Genomic DNA, 13781 nt, shown 5'->3' with positions numbered 1-13781 from the left:
ACTATGTATCAACCATGAATATAACCCAGAGATATCTATGCTGGCTGGGGAATTCTTTGAGTTGAAGTCCACAAGTCTTAAAAGTTGCCAAGGTTGAACACCCCTGATACAGCGTAGCTTATGTTTTAATTTAGAATAATGAACTTCTTCAATCTTACAGTGATATTCTTTGAGTTTTAGGACTCGAAAGAAAACTTTGGAGGGTCTTGCTAAAAAAAATAAAACCTTTTCATGAAGTAGAAAGAATGAAATAATGAATTTGTCTTGAATATGGCTGGATACAAAAATATTAAATAACATTCTTTTTTTTTCTAAAATGAATCCTTGAACCTAATAAAACAAATGACCTAAAGAATCTTCTTGGCTGCTGGTTCAAATCTGTAAAGAAATTGAGCCCAGCAATCAACCCAGGGGTGGAAAGCTCTTGACTTATGAACTTTGTACAGAATATGTTGGCAGCACTTCTTGCATCTGATCTGTAAATACTTCACTGTCAAATTTCCAAGTTAGGTATTTCCAAGATTGTAAGCATATTTTCCATCCGTCTTAAGAGTGTATGACTTAGGCTGATAGTAATATTGTAAAAAGGGCTGCCTGGTTTTCCACAAATCAGTCTTATGGGCAAAGCACTAAGGTGGTTTAGGCCGGAGATCAATCCTGTGGAAATATGGAATCCTCTTAATACCTAACTTGCTGGTGCCCATCTTCAGGGAACTTCTCTCTAGCCGAGTGTCAGAACAGAGTGCTAACAACCAGATGACTGCAAAGAAATAAGATTATTTCAACCCAAGCCCCATCCTGTTGGAACTAATCCTTCCATAGGCCCCATCATCCCACAAGAACCTATGAAGCTTCTTGGATGAGAAGTGAAACGTTTTCTTCTTCTGGAAGTCCAGTTGCCTTTTAAAAAAGCACCTTTTGAGACAAATAAAAAGATGAGATTTTTGTCTAAGAAAGAGAAATCCTACATCAGTCTAACTACTCTGTGCACCCAATGAAGTGACTGCAATTTGCAAAAACATATACCTTTTAATTAAAGGTGTTACAGAAAAAATGCTACTGTATTCCTTCTGACCCCTTCAAGATTATCCAAGGCCACTATTAGTTTTTGTCACTTTGCCATTTATTACTTTGGTTGAAAGCCAAATAACTACAGGTGGCCTGAAAAGGCAGAATAGAGGTTGAAAGCAGAGACGGCAAATTTCATTCCAGTATAGTTTTCTGCTTACTCAAGGATGGATGGATAACATTTCAACTCAGCAGTAAAGTCATTTGACTTATGGCACCTATAATTAATCTCTAGCTTTGCTATAAATAATAAAAGAAGGATCTGTTTCTCTTTATCTCTGCTTACAAAGCATGTCTGTGTTCCAATTAGCACTTGAAAAAGAAATGCAATGTTTTTCTCAGTAACAATAGTTTTGCATCTTACACTTGAATCTCTAATTGAGATTCTATAACATTTTTTCATTGCAACTCACAAAATGTGGTGGTTACACCCATATTTCAATAGTATATAGTCTAAAAACATAAGTTCTGTGATATTGAACTCTTTTTATTGCTTCCTTACATATCACTACTTCTTGAGTTGGTAACATTTTTCTCAAACAAATGAAGCTACTTTAAAGTTCCTGGTTTTCTACCTAATGAAAAGAGTGTTACAAATGCTTTCCTGAAATACAACTTATTGTTTCAAGGAAGTTTGCCAGAATTAAAATAAAATTAAAACATATAAATCAACAGCAATATATAGCATACTAAAAGTTGACATATACAAAAATATAAACTTTGAAAATACATGTAACATGATAGCAACAGAACAAATAAATTAGAGGACCAAGTTGAAATTGATTTTACCTCAAGAGGCTCAATATTATATAAGTATATCAATATATATATTATATATAAATATATCAATATAATATACTTTTATATTATTTCCAATATTTTTCAGTGCTTTTTTTCTTTAAAAAAAAGGTGCCAGAACTCTCATCTTGGTGGGCACAGGAGGTGGGGGGGGGGGTTGGCGCTGCTGCGGTCATAGGCACGAGGGGTGTTGATGGCAGGCTGCCCCCCTGGGGCCAGAGCTGATGCAGCTGTTGCTGTGGGACCAGCGGGGCCTGCTCTACACGGTGGGGCTGCACGGTGCTGGCGGTGGAGGTGGTGTGGGCCATGTGCTGCAGTGCGGCCACACAGGTACGCAGGGTGAGGCGACGGTGGCGCAGGTCCAGCACCAGGTAGGCCACCAGCCTGGCTGACATGGGTGAGCACAAGGAAGGAGTGCACATGGACTCCGCAGAACCCACCTCCTTGTCCTCTCTTACTTACCTAGTTGAGATGGTATAGTTGGGCAGCAGGAAGGGGCCAAAGTTCCTGCCAACTCTCCTTCGCTGCAGACAACTTTCCTGTGCAACATTTGCCAGCCGGGTCTTTTGGCACACTCAGCAGCAATTCCTATTCGCTTTCGAAAGCCAATAGAGGGAGTAGCACAGCTTGTGCAAAAGCTTTTTTTTTTTTTGGCAAAAAAAGGTGCCAGAATGCCGTTCTGAGCTATGAGAAAAAAAGCTCTGGTTCTTAGACTTATGACATGAATTTACAGCACATAAAGCTTTTAGTTTGTATCTATGTGGGTGAAGTGCCAAACAGATTTCAGTGATGCGGTGGGGGGGGAGTTCATAGCAAGATATTAAACTCCTAGGTATATAGAAAATTAAAGACTGTGTTCAAATACACATTCAAGTATTTGTTATTGTTAGTTGCAAAGTCGTGTCCAACCCATCGCGACCCCATGGACAATGTTCCTCCAGGCCTTCCTGTCCTCTACCATCTTCTGGAGTCCATTTAGGCTCACGCCTACTGCTTCAGTGACTCCATCCAGCGACCTCATTCTCTGTTGTCCCCTTCTTCTCTTGCCCTCAACCTTTCCCAGCATTAGGCTCTTCTCCAGTGATTCCTTCCTTCTCATCTGGTGGCCAAAGTATTTGAGTTTCAACTTCAGGATCTGGCCTTCTAAAGAGCAGGGTTGATCTCCTCTAGGACCGACCAGTTTGATCACCTTGCAGTCCAAGGGACTCGCAGGAGTCTTCTCCAGCACCACAGTTCAAAGTCTTCAATTCTTTGGCACTCAGCCTCTCTCATGGTCCAACTTTCACAGCCATACATTGCAACTGGGAAGACCATAGCCTTGACTATACGCACTTTTGTTGGCAGGGTGATGTCTCTGCTTTTTAGTGTGCTGTCTAGATTTGTCATGGCTTTCCTCCCAAGGAGCAAGCGTCTTTTAATTTCTTGGCTGTAGTCCCCGTCGGCGGTGATCTTGGAGCCCAGGAAAATAAAATCTGTCACTACCTCCATTTCTTCCCCATCTATTTGCCAGGAACTGAGAGGGCTGGATGCCATGATCTTGGTTTTCTTAATGTTTAGTTTCAACCCAACTTTTGCACTCTCCTTCTTCACTTGCAACAAGAGGCTCTTTAGCTGCTCTTCTGCCATTAATATTCAAGTATATATGTATTCAAATACAGATTAAAGAATATGCATCAATATTCTTTAGTGTACATAATTAATTTTCTTATCTTATAATATCAACCTGTCAAACTGGCATAATTTTAATACAAAACGATTTGAGCCTTGATACGTATATTCAGGACATATACCCATTCAATTTTGCTAACAATAGTTGGAAAGGAACAAGTAAAAAGATGCTCTTTGTATGCATTGCAAAACTTATTGGGGGGATTGTCTTTCTTAAGTGGCTTTTCCAAGACAATTGTTTCTTCATCAGTTTGGGCACACTGTTTCTGCTTTTATTCTTTTTAGTTGAAGTTCATGTCACAGTTTGTCTTGTACTGTTATTGGGTCTTTTTGCCTTTCTTTCTATCCTTTTTAGTTAAACAATTTATGCTATCAAAATGTGGAGAAATGTTCTTTATTGGTTGAAATCCTTTGTTACTGAAGTAGAGCAAGAGAACAGATATATTCCAAACTAATAACTCTCATATCTGATGCTTAATAAAAACATGTATTCCATTGTTAGTAACTCAAGATAGAAAGAACAACAAAAAAAGAGTCAAAATAAAGCATAGAATTCTTTTCATTTAAGAATCTCTTTTACAGACATGGTAAAACTTTATGATTGTTACTGCTCTCTGTTATACAATGTATTTAAACTGGAAAATGAAAAGGATGGATCACACGAATAAGGACAATTTAATTCAATTCCTCATAATACTAGAATCCAAAACATACCATGTCAGATGTGGATATAGTATTTTACTATATTTTTTCTCATATAAGGAACTTTCCCTTTTTTTTCCTTTTTAAAAAAACATGGAGTAGTTTTCACACACCAGAAGTTTCCGGATGACCACGATCACTACTTGACCGCTCAAGGAGAGAAAAAAAAGGCAAGGCATCCTACACCGGGAGCTGAAAGTTACGGAGACTGTTTAAGCAGGTTGCTAGGCAACCTGTTCACATTCGGCCCTTCTTAGCCTCCCACTTTTGAATTAGCCCATACAGAATGTGTTTCCTTCAATTTGAGCCATCTGAAGGCCTGTCGCTGTGATGCATTCTGGTGCTCTGGAATCTGGCTGCCTCCTTGATGTGCTGCTGAGGAGAATTTGGCTGTCTGGAACAGTTTCCTTCAGCTTTTTTTTTTTTTTTGCAAAAAAGGTGCCAGAACACCATTCTGAGCGTTCTATGGGGAAAAAAGCCCTGGTATTTTTGCCCCAACAGGATGGCATTGCCCCCCCTCCTCCTTCTCCTTCTTTTTCCAATACAGTATTTTTATCCTCATATTTTTCTGATGCATAGGGTTCGATTAGGAAACCCAGTTTCATCAAAATTCTTTGCTGGATTTTAACTTTTTCCCCATGATAGCTGTAATGTATTGGGATTTCTACTTGAACTAATTCACGTGTCTGTTTGAATGCTGCTTAAGGTTGCTCAATGGTGTGTCTGTGTAACGGTCACTGACTAAGCCAGACTTGGTGTCTCCAAGAAGATCATTGGATGATTTGGGGTGGGAATGGGTTCCTTTAAACGTAGTAGCCGCCGCCTAGTGGCCAACCATATAAGTAGCTGTGCAGCAGCCTCTGTTTCAGTTCTGTTCTTGTTTGCCTCAATAAAGCATGTTCCTGTTTGAACCTTCCGTCTCGCTTATTGCCTGCAAAGAACCGGCTACACAACACTGGAGACGAAGGTGGGATGCTGCTTCTTCGAAAGAGCTGGAAGTCACTAGGGGTGAGGCCAGCACAGCACCTGGCAGGGACTACATTCCCCCCCCCTCGGTCTGCCTAGCAAGCCACGCTAGAGACTACCTCGCCCTGTGGACCAGTCCCAGGGCCTATGAAGAAGCAAGCAGCACGAGGCAACGTGAGACATGAGCCGCGAAGACTTCTCACCATGTCGAAGGTTGGAAAGCTCGAGGAATTTGATGTCACACACCCGGAGAGATGGCCGTCCTGCATTTCAAGAGTAGAGAACTACCTCCGCACAAACCAAGTCACCGAAGATGGCCAGAAGGCCACAACACTTCTCTGTGTCTGCGGGTCTGCAACGTTCGACATTGCGGAGAACTTAGTCGCACCGGCACAGCTGGAGTCCATTACTTACGTGGACCTGAAGAAATGGCTTGGCGACCATTTCCAATCAAAGCTGTCAGTGATAGTGTGGAGGCCTGCTTTCGAACAGCAAGTACAGCAAACCCAGCGAGAAGGCCACAGAGTTTATCGCGGCGTTGAGACAAGCTTCACGCCTTTGTCAGTTCATGGACTTGGAAGAAAGGCTTTGAGATCGTCTTGTCTGTGGACTCAGGAGTAGAGAGCTCCAACAAAAACGTTTTGCGAAGGAGACTCTCACTCCAAGAAGCCTTAAAAGAAGTTATGGTGGATGAAGCCGCCAGTGGGGCCGTGAAGATGCTGCAGCCTGCCAAAAGCATTCCACATGAAGAAGTCATCCATCTCGAGGATGCTGAGCAACCAGAAGAGGTCGACTCTGACCATGAAGCCGACAAGATCCAACGGCACCACAACAAGGAACTGAAGCCCCTTTACAAGGCAGTTCTCTTCCTTTGATGTTTGAGCTATGGTGGCCGCCACCAATGAGCAGACTGCTGGGTTAGGACAGCCACATGGCGGGCCTGCAGAAAATTTGGCCACATCGCAACTGTCTATAGAGGTCACCAGAAGGACCGCCAATCGTGGCCAGGGTTAAAAAATTCCATGATTTTTTTGTATGGCCGGAAAATCACGGTCTTCACCGACCACAAGCCACTGTTGTGGTTATTTACCACAGACAGGCAGATGCCTCAAATACTTTCCCCTAGAATGTTAAGGTGGTCCATTTTTATGTCAGCCTACAGCTACAGGCTGGTGCACAAACCCGGCAAAGACATGGGCCACACAGACGGCCTTAGCAGGTTGCCATTACCACATGTGGAGCCAGATTTGGCTCCAGCAGCTCGCATCTTGTCAATTCAAGATTTGCCTGAATTTTCCCTCCATGCTGCGGATGTGGCTGCGGAAGCTGCCGCAGACAGAATTTTAAGCAGAGTGTTGTCATGGGTTCACACCAGGTGGCTGGAAAATAGCCCAGGACCAGAGTTCCAGAGCTACTTCACACATAGACATGAGCTTTCAGCTCAAAAGGGCTGCATCTTATGGGGGAGTAGGGTTATTGTCCCCAGTTCATTAAGGCACCGTGTGCTTCAGTCTCTACATGATGGCCATCCAGGCATAGTCCAGATGAAGGCACTGGCATGGAACTACCTTTGGTGGCCAGGGTTAGATAAGGCTATTGAGGCCCAAGTACATGGTTGTTACATGTGTCAACAGTCCAGACCAGAGATGCCACAGACCCCTGTCCACCAATGGGAGGAGACTCATACACCGTGGTCAAGGATTCACATTGACTTCGCTGGGCCCTTTCAGGGACAGCTGTTTTTGATAGTGGTTGACAGCCACTCTAAATGGTTGGAAGTAATTCCTATATCTACTATGACTACTGCTAGGACCATCCAGGTGCTTAGAAAGCTTTTTGCCACACACGGGCTGCCGGACGTCGTAGTCTCGGACAACGGGGCCCAGTTCACAGTGGCATAATTTCAGGCCTTCTTGAGGGCTAACCTCATAAGGCATGCAACGTTGGCTCCCTTTCACCCCTTGACTAATGGGCAGGCTGAACACATGGTGCATACGACAAAAGAATCACTCAAGCACATTGTGTCTGGGGATTGGAATCATAGGCTGGCTGATTTCTTGCTTTGCCAGCACACTACGCCTTGCACAGCAAGAGGCAAGAGCCCAGCAGAGGTTTGCTGGGGAAGAAGGTTAATCATGAAACTGGACAGGTTGCATCCTGACCGGGTAGCAGCAGACACTGCACGCCCAAAGGCACCAAGGGGATTGCAAGTGGGTGATGGGGTGTGGGCCCGGAACTACGGGCATGGGAACTTGTGGGTGCCGGGTAAAATTGTCAAAATCTTGGGACCCCTTTCCTACAAGGTGGCCTTGGATGGGGGGGTGGGTTGTTCACCGCCATATTGATCAGCTGTGAAGGCGTTTTGCAGAACAGCCACTAAGCGAGGACCTCACAGCAGGTCTGCAACAAGAGCCAGCAACCGGCAGCCTAACAGAGCAGTTCACATGCTCTGAGGACTCATTCAGTCATTACAACCTAGAAAAAATTGAATGCTCTTGAACTGCAGCTTCATAGATTTAGACATGCATTGTTCCAACTCTGTTACATGGATTTATGCCATCCAATAGTTCTTGCTTTTGTAAATGTCCTGCTAAGAAGAATGAGAATATTAATATTCCCATGGAGCTCAACTTGATCCCCTATTCTTAGTTTCCTGCAATAACTGTATCATTGAAATGTGGTCCCTGGGGACATGGAAAGAACCCCCAATTTTAAATATTTCTGTCAAATCTCTTTAAGTTCTCATAATGGGTGTATACTGTTACATATATTATTCCCCTTATGGACAGGTAGTCCTCCATTGTCAACCATGTGTTTTGCGACTGTTCGATGTTACAGTGGAGCTGAACTAGTCTTCAAAGCTCTCACCATCCCAGCACCCTCACAGTCATGTGATCATGATTCAAGTACTTGGCAACCAGCTCACACTTACAACAGCTGCAGTGCCCCATGGTCATTTGAGACTTCCTTGTCAGTTTTCCCCAAGCAAGATCAATAAAGAAGTTGGCAGGAAAAATCTCTGTGGGTCGGCAGTACTCCTGCCACACTCTTACCATATGCTGTACGTTGGCTGAAGAAAGATATTTTTTAAGCATTGCATCTATAAGCTTGCCTGTTTTCTATGTCTACTGTTATGTGGCAAGCAAATTCAGAACAGGTTGTAGCATGACACACTAACTCTCATTTTGTCATTCTGAGAAAAACAAAAGCAACAACAATTCTTGCAGTTGCCACTGTACTAAGTCTGGCATTTGGTAGACTTAAAATATCTGGAGTTTAACTAAATTCCAAGAATCAAGTCTACTGTTATGTGGCAAGCAAATTCAGAACAGGTTGTAGCATGACACACTAACTCTCATTTTGTCATTCTGAGAAAAACAAAGACAACAACAATTCTTGCAGTTGCCACTGTACTAAGTCTGGCATTTGGTAGACTTAAAATATCTGGAGTTTAACTAAATTCCAAGAATCAAGTCTACTGTTATGTGGCAAGCAAATTCAGAACAGGTTGTAGCATGACACACTAACTCTCATTTTGTCATTCTGAGAAAAACAAAGACAACAACAATTCTTGCAGTTGCCACTGTACTAAGTCTGGCATTTGGTAGACTTAAAATATCTGGAGTTTAACTAAATTCCAAGAATCAAGTACAGTAGGCACATTGTTGAAGGCAAATAGACCAGACCCAGAAAATTCCTCAAATTCATCCAAGTTTGACTGGTAGAACCCATCTGACCTGCTTGTCCTTTGTAGGTACTCAGTAGCAGGTAAAAATAAATTACATAGTAGCTTATTTCTTTCCCGCAAAAGAAAGGGAGTTTCTCCGAGTCATGATCTATTTCAGCAGCGTGATGATGTGCTTTGTGCTTCTCTTCCAATGTAATTTTGTCATATAAGCTGCTCCTGGTAGTATTGAGTGTTCAGTCCTTTGACCTTTAGACTGCTGCTTGGAAAAACATACCAGTTTTATCCTGTCTGTGATCATCTCAGGTTTCAGTCACACCAATACATTTTCAGCAGCCTAATCCTAAAAGGGGCTGCCATTTTAAGTGTGCTTTCCACACTTTTCACTAATCATTTGTGGTTAACCAGATGTTACAGGATCTTCAACAAAGCCAAGCAATGGTGAGGGATACTGGACTTTAAAGAACAAAATCAAGAGGACCACAGGTTCCCACCAATATATTATGCCACTACAGGCCAAAGCAGGGCAAATGAGACAGTTTAGGTAAAAAAAATATGTGGCAAAAAGGCAAGAGGCCTTTAGCTTGCAAAGGACCATGTTTAACCTTGACTTCTACTACATGCTTAATCATTATTAATGTTTTATTCAAATACTCCAGTTTTAACGTCCTCATACCCTGGACCACATAGGCTGTGTTCACACAAGATATTATAATAAAATATAATTTTGTATTTTAGGAGATTATTTAAACAGAGCCAGTATGTAGCAGTTGTTCTGACTTACTGGCCCCAATATTGCTCAAAATATATTTAAAATTAAGACCTGGCTTTTCTTCAGGCTTTTTGGCTACCACATTATTTGATTGAGATATATATTTTGCATTTTTCTACTTTTATGTTTTCAGTTTTGTTGTCCACCCAGAGTTACTAGATTAAAATGAGTGGCCTTATAAATTCAATTAATCCACTCATTTTCAGGAACTAAAGTACAATTATCTCGCTCTCTAAAGACCTAGAATAACAGTATCAAACACTGCTGGATGAACAGTTCTTCCTTAGGAAACTTCTAATACTTCTAATAAAACTACTTCTAATAGTAGTTTCTTCAACGCTAAGAGCTCTCCCTCTTCTTCCATAGTAATCTTTGGAATTTTTGAATAAAACCCCCAAATAAAGCAGGAAGATTCTTTTATCACAATTAATTCATATATATATATAGCTGCTTGATGCTTCTTTTATGGCTGAGCTAATCTTCCTTCCCACACCAAGCATTATCCACAATTCCCACTAAATTACACAATGTAGAAAAACATGAGCTAGTTTGATGTTACCCAATGCCTACCAATGCTCATTTGATCAACCAGATGATCTGGGCACACCCTTCGCATGCTAAGCAGAGGAAAAGAATTTGCACAAAGTTCTGTGAAAGTAGAAAGGCTACTTCAGGACAAAGCACAAACATATGGCATCATCATTAGTGGATTGGATGCTGGTGGAGGGTGTGTCTGTATATTCTTTCTGGTTCCTAGGCAAAAAGGGCTCAAAGCCACAACAGAGAAATAATTGACTAGCAGTTTGTTAAAAGAAAGACTCCAGAGGGTTAAAGGACAGGCATTCCCATGACTGTATCCACATACATAAAAATGCTGCATGTCATAAATGTGAGGTAGGACATAAAAGTGAGGCATGAAGAAAATGCGTGTATTAGTTAAAAGAGGAACAAGAAATGGAGAATGCCAAACCACAAGTTCAACTGTGGGTCACCCCTCGTAGGCTAGCACAAAGTTCAGTTCCCGCTTACCACATATGTCTCGCTTGTAGCTAAACCACAAATTGTGCCGGAAACTTAGATGTTTAGCAAGACACCTGTAACCTTTGCTTGAGACAAGATCGCAAGATATTTAGCTATAATTTAGCAACGCAAAGGGGGGCTACAAATGAGCCAGAAGGGGGCTTAGAATTCATGTAACCAATCAGAGCTCATAAGTTACATTTCCTTCTTTTTGCTACTTTTGAAGACTATATATGTACTTGCTTTTCCATGACAAGGTGTTCAAACATTGACATTGCTTTTTGTTCTGAACCTTTTGCGCAAAATAAACCAAACTTCTTTTGAGTCCGGGGTCTGAGTCTCTTGATTCTGCAACACTCTGATCCCCAGGGCCTCATCTGTATGTATATTCTTTCATCTGATCCTTCACTGGCTTTCAGCTTTTTAGCTGGATCAGAAATGGGAATGATTCAGCTGTGAAGCAACAAGAGTGGGCACTGGGAAACGTTAAAAACGTTGAGACTTTAGCATGGGTCAAAAAAGAAATCTGATGTAGATTGACACTGAAAACATGAAAGTTTATGAAATAGAAATCCCTGACCTCAGGGCCACCCTCTTTCAAGTTGGTGAGCATTAGAAGCACACATTCACAGAAGTGGAAAAAGAAGTGTATTTGTAACCAATGCAGTATATTTGTAACCACTGCCCAGCAGCAAAATCTGAACAAAGTTGTTCTGGATGAACAACAGAGAAAGGAAGCCAAGAAAAAGTGAACTTAGATGGTAGTTAGAAGCACAGGACTTATGATCAACACAGTTCTTTAGAGACACAAAGTCCTGCCATACATGTCTGGAATTAATCAAAGCCCATCCCCGAGATTTATAATAGGCCCAGCTGGTTTTCCTTCAAAAATTAAAACCAATTAAAACAGATTGTAATCCCAGCATGCCAAAATCACCAGTCACTCACCTCTTAAAGATAGACTAAAAATCAAAGTTTTTAGTGTTTTCAGCAACAACATATGTACAACATAGGTTTAAAAAAAATGGATAAGATTCATCTTTCTTTTATGATTGTATAGAACGAATTTCAGTACTTGTAATTTCTCCAAAACAATATTTGCAAGAGTCTTCTCTTTTACACTTCAAAATATAAATCTTTTGTCATTTTTTTTGCAGCTAAGAGGATATTCATAAATAATCTACTGTAATAGCCTGCAGCCTGTATGACATCCAAATAGCTTAGTGTTTAAAAGGTCAAGTATTTTGAAGTTGCACATGAAATGGCAAGTCATGTAATCAGCTTAAGACATTTATGAAAGCAGATATTTATAACTGACAACTGTAAGAGCATTTTAACATAACTATATAAAAACTCTGTTAAGATATATCCATCATCTGGAAAATGTCTTTCCTCATTAAGTGGATGGCTAGCTACCTTGGTTCAGAATTCTATAGTGGCATGAAATTTGACGCCCCTATTACTGAATCTATCTAACGCTTCTGATCTTAGTTACTCCAGTTGCTTGATTTCCTTACAAACTAAATATTAAAATATTTTATATAAATCAAACACTGCCTTTGCATGAAATATAAAATGAAACAGAGTAGATCACTCCATATAAGAGATTCTATAGAAGTGTTGAGGATTTATTTCTCTGTGTACAGGAATAAATCTCACTCTACTCATTAATTGTTCTAAGTACTTAATATTCATTGGGCATTTTAAGAAATGAAACAAGACTGTGAAGAGCAGTAATTATATACCAGCTTTCTCTAAGCATTTTTGTGATGCAATGGAATAGCCAAAATTACTAGGCAGCATAAAATTTCAAAGGACACTAGATTGGGGAAAGCAATCTTATCCATATATTTTTTCCCATTATCAGTTCCATCATGCTGTAAGCAATTATTAAGTTCTCCATCACTTGAACTCCTAAAGTTACAAGAATTTCAAGCCACACAATCAGAGAGAAAATGTCAAAAAATAGAGATTACATTAATAAACCTACTGATAGTTCTGATAATTTTATGCCTGCAATTGTTTATCAGGGAATGGTTTCTGTATTTCAGAAAACATTTATTACAGTTGGATATTTAGGGATAATTACACATTACATCTGTCTGCATACATGAGGAAACATCAAACATGTAGACTGAGACCTAGTTCATACATGCATCAGGCACTAGTAACTGAACTAACCAGTTGATTGGATTTATGTATACCCTATGTAGAATAAAATAAAGCATATAAAGGTTGTACAAGACACCATGACTGCTCACTACATTGAAAATAAATAATGATGAAGAGTTCAAATTATATAACACCTTTATTCCCAGAAGCTATAAGATACTAACAATTTCTAATAATTTTAGATGAAATCTGCTTGACTGGTTGCAGTTTGAAGACTGGTTTCTGAAACCATCTATGTGTGACTATTGTTATCCACATAATAAACATGTGAATTGATACGAAAATATATAGCTGTGGGTTAATTTCATAAAATTCAAAAATCTGAATAGTGTTCATAAGATAAGATACTTACATTAAGAAGGAAGGAAGGAAGGAAGGAAGGAAGGAAGGAAGGAAGGAAGGAAGGAAGGAAGGAAGGAAGGAAGGAAGGAAGGAATTGCTGCTGAGGTTCTGCCATTTCTTGTCTCATGGTTGTTGTTAGAAAAGGAGATGGAAGCTGTGGCCTGGAATGGAAGGATATAGTTACTGTGACATGTCTTCATAATCCCCTGCTTGGGGGATTACAGTAACTAGACCCATTGCAGTTGGACTATTGCAATGCCCTCTACATGAAATTGTCTTTGAAGATCACTTGGAAACTGCAGACTTAAGTGCAGCAGCCCATTTTGGGGGCTGGTGTTCACCATTGGGCACACATCACACCAATGCTGATTAATAAAAAATGTGATTAATAAAAAATACATCCAAAAGAGTGAGAAAATTGCTGAAAACAAAATTGAACTGAGGCAACAGCATCAAAGCCATCAATACTTGGGCATACCTATGGATACAGTACATTACTGAAATGATTAAGTGGACACAAGCTGAACTTTAACTGTAGTTGAAAAGAAAAAAAGTATGGAAAATTAATATGGCAATATCAGGAGATAG

Source organism: Vipera berus (genome assembly GCF_964194415.1).
Source record: "Vipera berus genome assembly, chromosome: 7".
Classification (NCBI taxonomy): Eukaryota; Metazoa; Chordata; class Lepidosauria; order Squamata; family Viperidae; genus Vipera; species Vipera berus.
This window is presented reverse-complemented; position numbering follows the sequence as displayed.